Consider the following 19,503-nt stretch of genomic DNA (forward strand, 5'->3'; position numbering starts at 1 on the left):
TAAAAAATGGAGTACAGAGCTAAACAAAGAATTTTCACCTGAAGAACTTCGGATGGCAGAGAAGCATCTTCAAAAATGCTCAACATCATTAGTCATTAGGGAAATGCAAATCAAAACAACCCTGAGATTTCACATTACACCAGTCAGAATGGCTAAGATTAAAAATTCAGGAGACAGCAGATGTTGGCGAGGATGTGGAGAAAGAGGAATACTCTTACACTGCTGGTGGGGTTGCAAATTGGTACAACCACTCTGGAAATCAGACTGGCGGTTCCTCCGAAAACTGGGCACTTCACTTCCAGAAGATCCTGCTATACCACTCCTGGGCATACACCCAGAAGATTCCCCAGCATGTAATAAGGATACATGTTCCACTATGTTCATAGCAGTCCTATTTATAATTGCCAGAAGCTGGAAAGAACCCAGGTATCCCTCAACAGAAGAGTGGATGCAAAAAATGTGGTATATCTACACAATGGAGTACTATTCAGCCATTAGAAACAACGAATTCATGAAATTCTTAGGCAAATGGATTGAGCTGGAGAACATCATACTAAGTGAGGTAACCCAGACTCAAAAGATGAATCATGGTATGCACTTACTAATAAGTGAATATTAACCTAGAAAACTGGAATACCAAAAACATAATCCACACATCAAATGAGGTTCAAGAGGAATGGAGGAGTGGCCCCTTGTTCTGGAAAGACTCAGTGAAGCAGTATAGGGCAAAACCAGAACAGGGAAGTGGGAAGGGTTGGGTGGGAAAACAGGGGGAGGGAAGGGGGCTGATGGGACTTTTGGGGAGTGGGGGTCTAGAAAAGGGGAAATCATTTGATATGTAAATAAAAATATATCGAATAAAAAAAAGAATAAAAAGAAAAAAAAAGAATTGAAGACCTAGAAATGAACCCACACACCTATGGTCACTTGATCTTTGACAAAAGAGATAAAACCATCCAGTGGAAAAAGACAGCATTTTTTAATAAATGGTGCTGGTTCAACTGGTGTTTATCATGTAAAAGAATGCAAATCAATTCATTCTTATCCCCTAGTACAATGCTCAGGTCCAAGTGGATCAAGGACCTACACATAAAACCAGATACACTAAAACAAATAGAAAAGAATGTGGGGAAGTCCCTTTGAGCACATAGGCACAGGGGAAAAATTTCTGAACAGAACACCAATAGCTTATGCTCTAAGATCCAGAATCGACAACTGGAACCTCATAAAATTGCAAAGCTTCTTTAAAGCAACGGACACTGTCAAAAGGACAAAATGGCAACCAACAGACTGGGAAAAAATCTTTAACAATCCTCTGTCTGATAGAGGATTAATGTCCAATATATGCAAAGAACTCAAGAAGTTAGACTCTATAGAAACAAATATCTGTATCAAAAAATGGGTACAGAGCTAAACAAAGAATTTTCAACTGAGGAATACTGGATGACTGAGAAGCACCTAAAGAACCCTTCAACATCCTTAGTCATCAGGGAAATGTAAATCAAAACAATCTTAAGATTCCACCTCATATAGTCAGAGTTGCTAAGATCTAAAACTCAGGTGACAGCATAGGCTGGCAAGGATTTGGAGAAAGAGGAACACTACTTCATTGCTGGTGGGATTGCAAGCTGGTAAAACCACTCTGGAAATCAGTTTCGTGGTACATCAGAAAATTGTAGGGAGTATTACTAAAAGACCCAGCTATATCACTCCTGGCCGTATACCCAGAAGATGCTCCAACATATAATAAGGACACATGCTCCACTATGTTCATGGCATCCTTATTTATAATAGTCAGAAGCTGGACAGAACCCAGATGTCTCTCAACAGAGGAATGGATACAGAAAAAGTGGTGCATTTAAAAAATGAAATACTACTCAGGTATTAGAAACCATGAATTTATGAAATTTTTAGGCAAATGTATAGACCTCGAAAATATCCTGAGTGAGGCAACCCAATTACAAAAGAACATTACAAGGTTCTTTGTTTATCCATTGATAAATGGATATTAGCCCAGAAGCTTAGCATACCCAAGATACAATTCACACAGCAAACGAAGCTCAAGAAGAAGGAAGACCAAAGTATGGATACTTTGGTCCTTCTTAGAAGAGGGAACTAAATACCCATGGGGGGGGGGAGATACAAAGTGTGGAGCAGAGACAGAAGGAAAGACCATTCAGAGATTCCTCCATCTGGGGTTCGTTCTCATATATAGTCACCAAACCCAGATTCTAGTTTGGATGCCAACAAGCAGTTGCTAAAAGGAACCTGATATGGTTTGCTTTTGAGAGACTCTGCCAGTACCTGAAAAATACAGAGGTAGGTGCTCTCAGCCAACCATTGGACCGAGCACAAGGTTCCTAATGGAGGATCTGGAGAAAGGACCCAAGATGCTGAAGGACCTTATAGCCCCATAGGTGGAACAAAAATTTGAACCAACCAGTATCCCCTGGAACTCCAAGGGACTAAACTAACAACCAAAGAGTACACATGGAGGGACCCATGGCTCCAGCTGCATATGTAGCAGAGGATGGCCCTGTTGGATATCCAACGGTGGAGAGGACCTTGGTCCTGAGGAGGCTTGATGCCCCAGTATAGGGGAATACCAGGTCTGGGAACCAGAAGTGGATGGGTTGGTGATCAGTGTGAGGGAGGGATGGGATAGAGTGTTTTCAGGGGGGAAACCAGGTGAAAATGTAAAGAAACAAAATATCCAGTAAAATAAAAATGAAAAAATAAAACCTACATTGATTCTTATTCTAGAGGTCCCAAGTTCAATTCCCAGCAACCACATGAGGGCTCACCCAATCTCTAAAGGTATATGATGCCCTCTTATGGTGTGTCTCAAGGTAGCTACAGTGTACTCATAATAATAGATAAATCTTTAAAAAGAAAAATAATTAACTCAAATCAGTAACCTTCCTCTACTCAAAGGATAAACAGGCTGAGAAAGAAATAACACCCTTCACAATAGTCACAAATAATAAATATCACATACCTTGGTATTCTAAGCAAGCTAGTAGAAGTTCTGTATGACAAGGACTTCAAGTCTCCGAAGAAAGAAATTAAAGAACACCTCAGAAGAAAGAACATGCTCATGGGTTGGCAGGATCAATAGAGTAAAAATGGCCATATTGCAGAATGCAATCTACAGGTTTAATGCAATCCCCATCAAAATTTCAATTCACTTCTTTCTAGAAGCTGGAAAGACCAATCCGCAAATTCATTTGGAATAATAATAATAATAAAAAAGCCAAACCCCAGGATAGCAAATCTATTCTTAACAATAAAAGAACTTTGGGGGGAGTTATAATCCATGACCTCAAGCTATATTACAGAGCAATAGTGATAAAAAAAACTGCATGGTATTTGTACACAAACAGGCAGGAAGATCAATGGAAAAGAATTGAAGACCCAGAAATGAACCCATACACCTATGGTCACTTGATCTTTGACAAAGGAGCTAAAACCATCCAGTAGAAAAAGACAGCATTTTTAATAAATGGTGCTGGTTCAACTGGAGGTCAGCATGTAGAAAAATTCAAATTGACCCATTCTTATCTCCTTGTACAAAGCTCAATTTCAAGTGGATCAGGGACCTCCACATAAAAGCAGATACACTGAAACTTATAGAGGAGAAAGAGAGGAAGAACTTTGCACACATGAGCACAGGGGAAATTTTCCTGAACTCAAGAAGTTAGACTATAGAAAATCTAATAACCCTATTAAAATATGCAGTACAGAACTAAACAAAGAATTTTCAGCTCAGAAATATCAAATGGCAGAAAAGGACCTAAAGAAATGTGAAACATCCTCAGTTATTAGGGATATGCAAATCAAAACCACCTTGAGGTTCCTCCTCACACAAGTCAGAATGTCTAAAATCAAAAACTCAGGTGTTATCTGATAGTGGCAAGGATGTGGAGAAATAGGAACCCTCCTCTATTGCTGGTGGGATTGCAAGCTGGTACAATCACTCTGGAAATCAGTTTGGTGGCTCCACAGAAAATTGGGCATAGTACTACCTGAGGACCCAGACATTCTACTCCTGGGCATATAACCAGAAGATGCTCCAACATGTAATAAGGACACATGCTCCCCTATGTTCTTAGCCCCATGATTTATAATAGCCCAAAGATGGATAGATCACAGATGTCCCTCAAATATTAACAGAGGAATGGATACAGACAATGTGGTGTATTTACACAATGTAGTACTATTCAGCTATTAAGAATGATGAATTCATCAAATTCTTAGGCATATAGATGGAACTAGAAAATATCATCCTGAGTGAGGTAACCCAATCACAAAAGAACATACATAGCATGTACTCACTGATAAGTGGATATTACCCCCAAAGCTCTGAATATCAAAGATACAATTCACAGACCACATGATACTCAAGAAGCAGGAAGACCAAAGTGTGGGTGATTTGATTCTTCTGAGAATGGGAACAAAATATTCAGAGAAGCAAATATGTAGATACAGTATAGAACAGAAACTGAAGGAAAGGTCATCCAGAGACTGTACTACCTAGAGATTCTTCCTATATACATTCAGTAAAGTCTCTGACACTACCATGAATACCAAGAAATGCTTGCTGAAAGGAGCCTGATATGGTTTTCTCTTGAGAGACCCTGCCAGAGCCTTACAAATACAGATCCAGATGCTTACAGCCAACCATTGGACTGAGTGCATGATCCTCAAGAGAGGAGTTAGAGAAAGGTCTTTAGGAGCTGAAAGGATTTGTAACCTCAAAGGAAGAACAACAATATCAATCTATCAGGAGCTCCCAGGGACCAAGCCATCAACCAAGGCATACACATGGCATTAGCTGCACATGTAACAGAGGATTATCTTGTCATGCATCAATGGTAGGAGAGGTCCTTGGCTCTATGAAGGCTGGATAGATACCCCAATGTGGGGTAATCCAGGGTGGGAACGTGAGAGTGGGGTGGGTGAAGGAACACACTCATAGAAGTATGGGGAGGGGGGTTTGGATATGGGCTATACAGGAGGGATGAAACTGGGAAAGGGGATAACATTTGAAATGTAAATAAAGACTATATCCAATAAAAAAGTGACTTTAAAGTCCTTGAGATGTTGGCTTGGAGATTGCAGTTGCAATAGAGATTAGTGTCATTGAAAAGTCACTATTTGTATGCTAAAACTCTGGGACAGCTACTAGGAGCACCATACCCTACCTTTCAGAGTCTCCATAATTTACACATGTAAATTCCTTTGAAACAAAGTTTGAGCTAAGAATAGCATGGGATTGATTAGGTGCCTCAAAATGTTCTCAGTTCAACTGTCAAAGTATATAAACATTGGAGCTGTATGACCAGATAAGACTACATCCTTAAGCCATGACAGCATCTTGAACAAGGTGCTGAATTTGTAGGAATACAATATTCAGGATTTACAGTCGTGGAAGATTGTTTCCAAGTCTAGAAAGCCGCTGAAGTTTGGCATGGTAAAATAGGTTCATGGTGCCTAAACAGAGACCCTCAGAGGCCATTTTTAATGACATGATGATTTAAGTTTCAATGAAGGCCATCACATTTTGAGACACTAGAGTTATGGGTAGCCATTTTCAAAAGCAGTAAGGACAGAAGTAAAATGAGCAGCAAAGTTAGGCTACAGGTGCTACAGGAACAAAATTGGAGGAGTGAAATATTCGAGATTGTTTTAGAGTTGACAACACAACAGGAGACACTGAAATGTGAGCTTTGGTGGTTTCTGGAACATTCCACTCTCTTTTTGGTCCTATGGTATTTTTTTGTTTGTTTGTTTTTTGTTTGTTTTGTTTTTGTTTTTTGCTTTTTGCTTTATCTACTTATTGGAATGAGAATGATTGTTCTGTGTCATGTTATATTTGAAGTATGTAGCTTGCATTCTCTTTTTATTTCCTTTTTTTTTAAAAAAACAGGAGCACACAGTTAAGAGATCATTTGGTTCTTAGGCAAGATGGTGAATTTACAGTATTAACTTATTTTGAAACTGTTAAACAATTGGGTCTGTAGAAATGAACTAATCATAATATGCCTTATCAGATAAATGTGAAAATTTATGGACCAATGGGTTGATGTTGCAGCTTAACATTGTGTTTTAGCATCAAATCTGAAAAGGTCTATACTTTTGACATCTGATATTACTCATCAGTTTATTGAGACTGATAATTACTGAAAGATATATCTCTCAGCATTTCTGTGAGGGTAACTCCAGAGATGTTTGTCTAAGGTAAGATGACCCCCAACTGTGAGTGTTAATACTCCATATTCTGTGGTCTTGGAATCATTAAATATGAAAGTTCTGGATTCCCCTATTGTTAATTCTCTGTTTAGTTCTATCACCCAGTTTCTAATTGGGTTGTTTTGGTTTTTTTGGTGGTTAGCTTCTTGAGTTCTTTATACATTTTGGATATTAGATGACTATCTGATGTGGGTTTTTTTCCCAATGTTTAGGTTGCCAATTTGTCTCATTGACTATGTCCTTTACCTTACAAAGAAACACAAATCTAAACGACCCTTAGATTCCACCTTATACCAATCAGAATGGCTAAGACCAGAATGGTGATAGCACATGTTGGCAAGGATGTGAAGAAATAGGAACAGTCCTCCACTGCTGGTGAGATTGCCAACTGGTACAACCATTCTGAAAATCAATCTGGAGACTCCTGAGAAAATTGGAAATAGATCAACTTGAAGATCCAGCTATACCACTCTTCGTACTCTTAGGCATATACCTAAAAGATGCCCCACCATGCCACAAGGGCATGTGTTCCAATATGTCCATAGTGGCCTTGTTTGTGATAGCCAGAAACTGTAAACAGCCAAGATGTCTCACAATAGAAGAATGGATACAGAAAATATGGCTCATTTATACAATGGAATACTACACAGTTATTAAGAATGAGGGCATCATGAGTTTTACAGGCAAACAGATAGAACTAGAAAATGTCATCCTGAATGGGTAACTCAGACCCAAAAGTATGTACATGTTATGTACTCACTAATAAGTGGACATGAGCTAAAAATATAGAATTTCCAGGATAAGATCCTCAGAACTCAAGAAGGTTAACAAGGGCCCAAGTAAGGATGAGTCAATCTTACTTAGGAGGGAGAAGAAAGCAATCACAGGAGGGGGTATGGAGGAAGGGATCTGGGTGGGAAAGAGAACAAGGAGGGGAAGAGGGGAACATGATCAGGTTTCAGGTGTGGTAAGACGACTGAATCCCTTAGGGCTTGCAGAAAGAATAGAAACAGGCAACTTTGAGAGATAGGAAGTGGGGGACCCTCCAGAATGTCCCAGAGACCTTGGAGGTGAAAGCCTCTCAGGATTCAAAGGGAGAGACCATAGATGAAATGCCCAACCTTGGGGATAGGGAACATGTAGAGTCTACCTCCAGCAGAAAGTCAGGGCATCAAATGAAGGATGAGATTGTCATCCCACAGACAACTCTGACCCCATACTTGTTTCTGTCCAAAAGAACTGCAGGGACAAAAACGGAGAAGAGACTGAGGAAAAGGATTTCCAGTGACAGAGTCAAGATGGGATCCAGCTCAAGGGGAGGCCCCAAGTCCTGTCACTATTACCTACCGAGGCTATGGTGTGCTCACAAAAAGGGGCGTATCATGACTGCCCTCCAAAAGACCCAACCAGTACTTGGAAGAGTGCTGAGATTCTGAATATCCTTGTTACTGATCTCTTGGCTTATGGGCTTGGATATTTTCTATTAAGAGGAGAACACAGAAGGAAGTGTTCAGGGGTAGAATATACCATATTTTCAGTGAAAACATGCCAGTCTCTCAGAACAATAAGTTAAACTAATCATTCTTTAAGATTAATAATTTATGCCTGGAAAACTTACATAAGTGATACCTTATTCCTCGCTGCATAGCAAGTCTTTCTTGATATCTTTTATTCACTTCCTTGGTCTTCTTAAAAAACTCCAAGCATTTTGGGGGATTTGGCCCTTTAAAGTGTGTCTTTAATATATTTTACAGGTGTCCACAGTGCATCTTCTTAATTTTTTTTAAGTTTTTCTACATTTTACCTTCTCGATGTCGTTTATACTGATTTTCTTACATTGAAGTTGGGGGATTCCCTCCAAAAGTCCCCACAGCAGCTGAAAGGGTCAGATGAAGATATTTACATCCAAGCAATGGACAGAAGCTTCTGACCCCTGTGTTTGAATTAGGAGAAACCTGGAAGAAGATGAGGAAGGTGAGCATGTAGGAGGAGGAGCAGTCTCAATTAACCTGGACCCCTGAGATCTCTCAGACATAGGACCACCAACCAGGCAGCATCCACCAGCTGATATGAGGCCTCCAACACATATACAGTAGAGGAATGTCCTGGGTCTGGGCTCAGTCAGAGAATATGCATGTAACCCTAAAGGGATTTGAAGCCCCAGGGAGTGGGAAGGTCTATTGGCATGAGGGGTGGGGAGGTTGGGAAATCCTCATGGAAATGGGGTAGGTTTGGCATGTGGGACAGTCAGAGGGTGAACTGGGAGGGGAATAAAGTCTGGGAGTGTAAAAACAAAACAGATTAAAAAAATGCAGGCATTGACATCAATCACCATCTCTGTCCTCAAGCTCTACTACAGAGCAATTGTAATAAAAACCCCATGGTCACTGGGTGTTGGTGGCACACACATGTAATCCCAGCACTCTGGGAGGCAGAGGCAGGCAGATTTCTGAGTTCGAGGCCAGCCTGGTCTACAGAGTGAGTTCCAGGACAGCCAGGGCTACACAGAGAAACCCTATCTCAAAAAAAAAAAAAAAAAATCCAAAAAAATCAAAAAAAAAAGAAAAGTTCAGGCAGTGACAGGTGTCAACATTCTGTTGTTTTTTTTTTCCTATTAAACAAATTGTTCAGCTTGGATGCCATGTGTTTGAGAAATACAAATATTGCTTACAGATAGACTGGACTAATGTCACAAGTTTTCATACAGCTAGTATAGAATTCTAGAACTTGTAAGTTGATGCAGCATTGACTTGGCACTTTTACAAACTTTAATTTGTAAACAGCAAATACTTGCAGTGTCAACTATGTTTGCAGATGTCATTTCTGACTTAACCCTTTCTTATTGTATAGAATTCTATCATGAGCACATATAAGCAGTTCTATGAGGTATGCTGGTAAATATAAGAACTACATTATGATTCCCATATAATGGCAAGGGTTTCAGTTCCATGTAGTTTTTCAGTCTGAAAAGCTTTGCTGTCTAGAAGCAGGTAAGGGGACTTTAGATATATTATTTAAGATATGTTGGTTTTATATGTAATGGACACTCTTCATTGTTGAGAAATATACCAGAAATAGAAAGAAATAAAAATTATTTTCAAAATATGATATCAGCATATTGCAAGGCTAAAATGTTTTATCAATATATATATATATATATATAAATAAATAAAATAATCTTATCACTTCATTATTCAACTAAAAATTTGTTCCTATTCTTCACACAATATGCCTAACAAAAAATGACATTGTCTTTTTTCAGATGAATCTGACAGTTATCCAGGATTCTGTGTAGATGCAGCCTTTGCTAAGCTGCACTTACTTTGCTTTCTACTGATTTGTAGACTATATCATTTGTACCAGAGGCATTTAGTTTATTCATAGTCTCTATGCAGATAAATAATTTCCACTCAAAAGTGCTGTGAATAGCTTAGGTACTTCATATTCAATATTATTAATATATGTGCACTCCTTAGTAAATATGGTATTTTTGAATTTCTCACTAAACTGAATGGACTGTCCTCATAATATGCTTCACCCAATGCTTGCAATTCTTAAGAAAGTTTTATAACTCTGCTCCATTTTAGTAAAATACATATTTAATAAGCAAATTTCTTTTATATTGACACTTTTAAACACAAGGATTTGCTAGTTGTAAAGAATGAGACTTATGTTGGTACACACACTTCACCTACAGCACATTAAGGGAATTTTATTGAAGACGAACAAACGGAGTATAAACTACAGTCTGGAACAGTTATCAAAGCTAATAGCCAAAATAGAGAACTACTTTCTTATTTTATAGGCATCATACTGGGTTTCTCTGGTGGCAATAAACATTAAACATGGAAAACTAAAATAGTCCAACTGTTATGTGTGACATTAATGAGTTAAAAGATGTATTTCCCCACACAGAGTATGTAGTTCATCATTAAGGACTGCTGCCTTAGTGAAAAATCATGTCAGAATTCAGAGGTCATATTTGCCACTGATTGTGGCATTGCTGTCCACAGTCATTATCTCACCTCTACTAATTTGCTGAAGTTTTGGAATCAGAGAGAAATACAACAGGATTCATACTATCTTTTAAAGAACGTGTCACTTTAAACAACACAGGCTGCTTAGGAATGTATTGTCCAGTTGTGCTGCCTCACTTAAAAAATTGAAATCATTAGCATAAATATGGAATTGTAATTATATACATGTATAATATATTCACACTTATGTCCACGTGTTTGATGTGTTTAACATACAATTAGAGTAATTGTGTATTTTCTTTGTTTGTGTCAGTTTCAAACATTTTCTAAGTTTATAAAAGGATACATTTCTATGAAGTATATTCATTTTCTATATATTTCCTCATGTATTTTATATTATTTATATCTCAGAAACTATGGCATATGCTTATGAAGTGCATTAACTGTGTATATTTCTTCATGCATTTCTGTGGGTATGTGGATAACTTTAAAAGCTGTGATCTCATTTGGTTTCAAAATGTTAAATATGACACTGATGGTGAAACTCCATGTACACTCTCTGATGGTTTTGTCCCTGGGAGCTAAGCTTTGAATACCCAAGACACAATTCATATATCAAATGATGATCAAGAAGAAGGAAGAACAAAATATAGATACTCTGGTCCTTCTTAGAAGGGGGAGCAAAATACCCCTTCTAGGAAGGAGACACAGAAGGAGATACAGAGACAAAGGGTGAAGCAGAGTCTGAGGGAAAGACTACCCAGAGACTGCCCCACCTGGGAATCTGTCCCATATACAGTTACAAAACCCAGACAATATTATTGATGTCCACAAGTACTTCCTGACTGTAGCTAGATATAGCTGTAACCTGGGAGGCTTTGCTAGTGCATGACAAATACAGAGGTGGACACCCTCAGCTAGCCATTGAACTGAGCACAGGGTCCCCAATGGGGGAGCTAGAGAAAGGATCTAAGGAGCTGAAGGGGTTTGCAGCACCATAGGAGGCAGATACCTTCAATACCTTCAGGAGTGTACAGTTTTATTACAACAAGTTTAGTAATTTGTGGTTTGCTTGGAAAGGATCAATGAATAACTGTTACAATTTGGAACATGTTTTGTCCAGGTAACAGCACACATTTAATTGTTCCTTGAGTTTACATGAGCAAAGTGACAACTATTACTCTGCTTTTTGAAAATACTATATTTTTTATAATTTTTTTAAAATTAAAACTTGATTACATCATTTTCTAATTTCACCCTTAACCCTTTCCATTCTCTCTCTCTTTCTCTCTCTTTCTCTCTCTCTCTTTCTTTCTCTCTCTCTTTCTCTCCCTCCTGTGTCTCTGTGTGTTGTGTATTCTTAAATACATAAAACCCACTCAATTGATATATGCTACATTTACATTTGTAATTAAAGGATTTATCATTTGGAATCCGATAAACAGTTGGGGGCTCTTCCCTGTGCAAGATTCCCCTTAGTTGCCTGTAGTCATTTGTCTCTGATTTAGGACTCATGTGATTTTTCTTTTCCATGTTAGTGAGTACACTGGTGTCTATCTATTTTATCTCTACTTTGATAGCCATGTTGATGACACTTAATGCTTATAGCTTCTCTAATATTTCTAAGAGAAGAAATATCACACCTAACTTCCTGATCTTCTGCCTCTTAGTATCTATGCTTCTTCTGCTATGAACCTTGATCCTTAGGTAGAAATATTGTTGTTGATGTATAAATTCATGGAGAGTACACAGTCTTGTGCTCTGCATCTGATCAAATTCTGGTCTTTAATGGTCTTCTACCATTGTAGGGATATCTTTCATTAATGATTGCTAAGACCTATACTAATCTGTGTATAAGGATACATATTTAGAATACAGTTATTAATTATGGTGGTTCAGTAAGTGGAAGTTCTGAATAATTCTCCCATATTATTAGCCCTACATAGTTCCAGTACTGGGCACGGTTTTCCTCTCATTGACTGGGCCTTAAGTCCAATTAGAGAGATGCTGAAATATGTTTGCTCCTGTAATATCCTTAGGGATATCTTGCCATGCTAGCCATTGTTTTATAGCACATGCATCGTGGGTGGGTAGATCTATTGATTACTTCCATCTCTTGGAAACCTTCATGGCACTTTCCTGTATCAAGGAGACTAGTCCTCATAAGGAGCTTTCATGTTATCACCTCCTCAGATCCTTTGGAAAATGCATCAAAGAAAGAGTTGTCTTCAACAATATGCACTCACTGATAAGTGGATATTAGCCTAGAAACTTTCAATACCCAAGACATAATCCACAAATTAAATGATGTCCAAAAATAATGGAGGAGTGGCCCCTGGTTCTGGAAAGACTCAGTGCAAGAGTATAGGGGAATTCCAGAACAGGGACGTGGGAAGGGGTAGATGGAGGAACAGGGGGAGGAAAGAGGGCTTATGGGACTTGCGAGGAGTGGGGACCCAGAAAAGGGGAAATCATTTGAAATGTAAATGAAAAATATATCAATAAAAAAAAACAAAAAAAGAAAAAAAAATAAAATTCCTATTGAATTTGTTAAAAAAAAAAAGAAAAGAAAATAATCTGACTTTCTGAGAATCAACAAAAGGCAACAGGAAGCTTCCATGTTTGGAGGTTACCACCAGCCCTGGATAATACTTAAAAAATGTTCACATGCCTGGTGTTGAGGTTTTTCGTTCTAACAGAATTTATTATTCTATATGGGGAAAAACATTTAAATTTTATATGAATATGAATACCAGTTTTATATTTTATATGCAACTCCAGGTAGATAATGTTTCATGTAATTTTCAGACATCTTTACTTTTATTTCACCCTTTTACCTTCTTCTGAATTAATCTCTCTTCTAATATCTAGTTAAAGCACACACCCAATTTTCCCATTTCCTCCATCAAATCACTTATACTCTGCTATTCCACTTTCATTTTCTTGCCTTTGGAAGACATTCAACATGCTTAATTAAATATTGTGCTTTTGAGTTTACACATGAAAATGTTTTATTTTTTCATATGTAGGTTTTGAGTTAGTCTTTCTATGTTCTTGTCATTATCTTGAGTTGTTATTTTTATATAATTGTGGTAATTTGCAATATTATTGCATGTTTCTTTTAATTTTTTTCCTTTCAGGAGAACTCATATACCAGTGAGAGAGCCAGTCTAGCAGGTGTTGGCATAGTCCTAGTCATCTTGCTGTCCAATTACGATTTTGAGATATGTGGGTTTGTATATATCCACTCAGATCAGCCTTTTTCTTTTCTCTTCAGCAAAACTCCCAGGCCTGCTGTCACCATGCTTCTCTTTGATGACCTGAACCTTGATGTCTAGGTCCCTCTGAAATGCATTTGCTTTCATCTTGATTACCTTTGTGGAACTGTCCTTTTGGGAATCAGCTTGCTCTTTTGTAGACTCTGATTCCTTCTTGCTTGGACTAAGTTTATGTTTTTAACCTTGGCCACCTTTTGAAGGGGGTCAGTGTAGACTCTTGTTTTATTTTTTTTAATACCAGTTTCTGTTACTATTTGATACTTAGATTTCTTGCCTGCTATCATTCAAGTCAGACTCAACAAGCCGTCTTCAAGTATTTTTGTTGCCAGTGCTACTGTCTTGTCATTCTTGGACTGTCCACTGTCCCATCCTATTAAAATTGAGTTTGTTTCCTTGCTCTCATTTCTTGGTACTCTATCCAATAATACTCAATCAGAGATTCAGCTTCTTCTTAGTCCATGAATGCTACTATGAGTATGATGACAAATGCTAGCATTTCTGAACAATTTCCAGCTCCCTGGTTCATTTTACGGACTTTGAGGCTTTCTCAACTTACTTAGAATCTATAGCTGATGATTAGCGCATTTCTTTTCAGAATCGTTGGAATTTTAGATTTTGGCTTTCTTAGGAGATTTATGTTCCCCTTTTCTCTCCTTTCAATGACATTTTCTTGTCTTCTTGAAGCTACTGGCTTTGCTTCTTTCATTTTCACATGAGCTACCTTGAGGTGGTCTTTGGGGAGATATTTTCTTCCCTCTAGTGAGCTGACAATTTGTAGTGGTGTTCAGATTCATTTGAATGTCCACATTAAATGTGCTTAGTATGACCTCAGGTATTTCTTCATTTGAGAAATGTTCTATATTAGGAAATTTATGTTTTTCTGCTTTATTTATATTATCTGGGAAAGGTGAAATTTTTGATTCTTTTCGTTGTATTTTTTGTTTTTTTGGTCTAGGGTTTGGATATAATGTGACCAATGTTCTAAGTAGCACTTGCTCTTCATGTGATTACCTCTCTACCTTCACATCTTTATTATATTACAAGTGCTGAGCAACTGTCTCTCCATTTGACCTAGAATTATCGGTGCCATGGGAAGGATGAGTCCCAAATAATTCCCCTTTTCCTCCTGGGTTTCTTTGGTTTGGAGTTATGATTTCACAATAGATAAAGTAATCTTCATTTTCTTTGTCCTTTTCATTTCTTTGAAAGTTTTCTTAGAAGATTTTGTTTACTCATTCTTTACTCTCTCACATCCAAGTTTTTCCATGTATTATAAATGCAAACAATTTCTGGATGTCTATCACAGCCTAGGAAATGTAGGTAGACAGATGAGGAATAAGTTAAAGGGGCTTGGAATCCCTTGTTGCCAATTCCTTCCCTCACAAAGTGTGGGTGGCATGTGGTGATGACATGCTGAGCCCTTTAGTTGATGGTAAGAATAGCTTGTGATACCCATGGGATAGATTATACCAACCCCTAATGTTTTACATCTCTATATCAATCAAAGAGTATCATTCACATGGGACACAAATATATACACATTTTATTCATTATAGTTCAAGTCACACGTTCACATCCAATTTTTTTGTAACTAACTTTCAAATTATAACCCTTCAAAATTTTGCCTTCAAACCAAGTCATTGACTTCAGGTGATGGATTGCATGTACTTGGTCATCTGACACATTCCCTTTCAAAGTTCAGTGTTCAATCAGATGTCCTGACTGAAATAGTATATCCTAGAAAAAATCTCTCCTAGATTTCACATCAGCACTATCTTTCCAGTATTGTAATGCTACATCTGCTCACAGTACATGCCCAGAGGGCTAATGATCACTTCTAAATCAAACGACTTCAAGTATTCTTTCTCATAAAAATTTAATATGTAGGGATGGATACAGGGATGGAGGGAGAGTGGGAGGGAGAGAGAAAAAAGAGAAAGAGAGAGAAAGAGAAGAGAAAGAGAAGAGAAAGAGAAAATGAAAGAAATTAATGAGAATTTGGGACACTGCCTTATAAATTTGCTTGTCCTTTCAATGATTAGTCACCCCAGTTTAGAAACTTACCACAGCTAGGTGGTGAGGGGTGCTTTGTATACATTTGCTCTGTGATGTCTGGATAGGATCTAGTTAGTGATTAACAGCAGAGGTTACAGGATAATCATTAGATGGTTCCTTACTATTTATTAAATACTAAGGACCTGAAACAGGTTAAGTGTTGTTTTGAAAGTGAGGGTGGATGGTATTATATCCTGCTAAATGTCACAAATGGCATCCCTATCTAACAACTGGACGTCAAACACCATTAAGTGTGTTGAATCAAATTGACTATGTGACAGATCAGATTACATATCACCCTGTACCGTTTGTAGTTCTTAGTATCTTCAAAAATAGCAAATTTTCACGGAAGTCAACAAATTTGTTAGGAAACATAACCAAACGAGGGATATTCAGCCTCTGGAAAACTAGGTAATTCAATGGCAACCAGGATTCTTCTTTGCTTGTAGGAAGGGGCAGATAAAATGATTCATTCTTTATCTTAAAAGGGAAATAGTTCCTGGCATGCTCTGTGTCAATACATCCATTGATTTTTAGTGTGATTAAAAGACCTTAATTCAATCCAATTTATTGTTAACCTTCTGAAATAAAATTAAGCTATAAGGGACATGTAGAGAACATACAGCTTCTGGCTGAATAAGTTCAATAAAAATAATGTCATTGATGCAACAGATCAGTGTTATGTCTTGTAGAAGGTGCATGTAGTCAAGATCTCAGAGTCAGAATTGACAGAGAGCTAAGAAGTTGATTTGCCAGTAGATATAACATAACACGTTCTAATAGGACTGTGAGCTGAAGAAATGCAGTTTTTAATGATCTTTACCAATATGTGTTTTAAACAACCTATTTTCTAAATCATTAGGTATATTAGATACAAGAGAATGATGTAATTGCTTACACAGGAAAAGAACAATTTATAAAGCAAGTAAAATTAGTGTTATTGGTTTATGGCAATCCAGTATCATCTTTCAGTGTTTACCTGTTTTCTTCACAGCTCTAATAGGCAAAATCATTTCTGTGATATTTATTAAGTCCTTGGTTGTGCAATAAGCCTTAATATCTGTAGGAATAGTGACTTACTTGGGACTTAGTATTTCATAAATATATGAAAACAAAATGAACAGCTTTTTCTTGATTTTGACTTTGTCACAGTACACTCTACACAGATCAAGAACCAAACACTGAGGTTCTACAAACTTCTGAACATATCTATTTTATTTATAACTTATGATACTGAGGAAATGAGTAGAGAATGCTTTAAAACACTGGGCATAAGAAAGATCCCTAGACAGGAAAATTCAGTCCTCCAGCAAGAACTACTTCCATTCTCTTGGAATGAACCTACATTTACCATAATCTAGACCTATATAAATATACTATTCTACTCATGATGATAAAGCCTTTACTGTCTCAATACCATTTGAAAGTCAGTATCATTAGGTTATCAATTAGAAATTGCATTTCAACTTGAGATTTGAAGAAAATAATCTTTAAGCATTGCAAAGTTCACTGATTCAATTTTATGGTATACATTGCCCATTCCTTCGATTTGATCAATTGCTTTTGCTTTTCCAGAGCAAGAACATTTAGCAGGTAATATAATACACACTTAAAATAAATGAATATGACTAATTACACATAACAAATTATTAGTTTACTTATTAAAGCATGTATTTTTTTAATCTTCATTTTTTTATTCGATATAATTTTTTATTTACATTTCAAATGATTTCCCCTTTTCTAGCCCCCCACTGCCCGAAAGTCCCATAAGCCCCTTTCTCTTCCCCTGTCCTCCCACCCACCCACTCCTACTTCCCCATTCTGGTTTTGCCAAATACTGCTTCACTGAGTCTTTCCAGAACAAGGGGCCACTCCTCCTTTCTTCTTGTACCTCATTTGATGTGTGGATTATGTTTTGGGTATTCCAGTTTTCTAGGTTAATATCCACTTATTAGTGAGTGCATACCATGATTCACCTTTTGAGTCTGGGTTACCTCACTTAGTATGATGTTCTCTGGCTCCATCCATTTGCCTAAGAATTTCATGAATTCATTGTTTCTAATGGCTGAATAGTACTCCATTGTGTAGATATACCACATTTTTTGCATCCACTCTTCTGTTGAGGGATGCCTGGGTTCTTTCCAGCATCTGGCAATTATAAATAGGGCGGCTATGAACATAGTAGAGCATGTATCCTTATTACATGGTGGGGAATCCTCTGGGTATATGCCCAGGAGTGGTATAGCAGGATCTTCTGGAAGTGAGGTGCCCAGTTTTCAGAGGAACCTCCAGACTGATTTCCAGAGTGGTTGTACCAATTTGCAACCCCACCAGCAGTGGAGGAGTGTTCCTCTTTTTCCACACCCTCTCCAACACCTGCTGTCTCCTGAATTTTTAATCTTAGCCATTCTGACTGGTGTAAGGTGAAATCTCAGGGTTGTTTTGATTTGCATTTCCCTAATGACTAATGAAGTTGAGCATTTTTAAGATGCTTCTCCGCCATCCGAAGTTCTTCAGGTGAGAATTCTTTGTTTAACTCTGTACCCCATTTTTAATAGGGTTGTTTGGTTTTCTGGAGTCTAACTTCTTGAGTTCTTTATATATATTGGATAAGAAGAATGCGAATTGATCCATCCTTGTCTCCTTGTACTAAGCTCAAATCCAAATGGATCAAGGACCTCCACATAAAGCCAGACACTCTGAAGCTAATAGAAAAGAAACTGGGGAAGACTCTTGAGGACATCGGTACAGGGAGAAAGTTTCTGAACAGAACACCAATAGCATATGCTCTAAGATCAAGAATTGACAAATGGGACCTCATAAAATTACAAAGTTTCTGTAAGGCAAAGGACACCATCAAGAAGACAAATCGGCAACCAACAAATTGGGAAAAGATCTTCACCAATCCTACATCAGATAGAAGCATGTATTTTTTAAAAGGGTTTAATGGCCCAAATATAATCAATACCAATAATCACATAAATAGCATGACTTCTTTTTGTTGGGCAACATTGATACCTAAGTGGAAGAGTGATGAATCTGAGAAAGGGCATTCTGTCTTTTAGCTACTTATGTATGTGAATATTTCCATAAATCTATAGAAAGTATACGAGTATGTATTGATAGGCTTTGGTAACTGGGTATGTTTGTCTTGACCTTTGGTTGCCCTTAACATATGCCTTGAACTAGAGACTTTCTTCTTTCTAAAATTAGACTCAGTTTACTGTTGTTCCAGTGTTGTGCTTTCATTTAATTAATGAAAAAGAAAAATATGAAACTTTCCATGTTTCTTTTTCTAAATTATTTTTCATTAATTAATTTTATTTATTTACATTCCAAATGATGCCACCTTCCTGGTCCCCACACCCAGTTCTTTACCACATTCCCCATCTCTTTGCTTTTGAGAGGGTGCTCCCCTACCCCTCCATCCACCCCTACCTCACTGCTAAAAACATACCCGTTCCCTGGAATGGTCGAATCCTCTCTCACTGCGGCCAGACAAGGCAGTTCTCTGCAATATTTGTGCTGGGAACCACACACCAGGCCATGCATGGTCTTTGGTTGGTGGCTTAGTCTCTAGGGGCTCTGAGGGGTCCAGGTTAGTTGATACTGCTTTTATTCCTATGGGCTTGCCATCCCCTTCATTTACTTCAATCTGTCCCCTAACTCTTCCATTGGGGACTACAACCTTAGTCCAATGGTTGGCTATAAGTATCTGCATCAGTCTCAGTTAGCTGCTGGTAAAGTTTCTCAGAGGACAGCCATGTCAGGCTCCTGTCTACAAGCATAACATGGCATCAGTAATGTTAGGGTTTGATACCTCTACATGGGATAGATCCCAAGTTGGGCCTTTCCTTCAGTCTCTGCTCCATTTTTGTCGCTGGATTTCTTTTAAAAAGGAACAATCTGGGTCAAAAGTTTTGAAGAGCCAGCAATCCTGG

This window comes from Apodemus sylvaticus, chromosome 4 (genome assembly GCF_947179515.1).
Source record: "Apodemus sylvaticus chromosome 4, mApoSyl1.1, whole genome shotgun sequence".
Classification (NCBI taxonomy): domain Eukaryota; kingdom Metazoa; phylum Chordata; class Mammalia; order Rodentia; family Muridae; genus Apodemus; species Apodemus sylvaticus.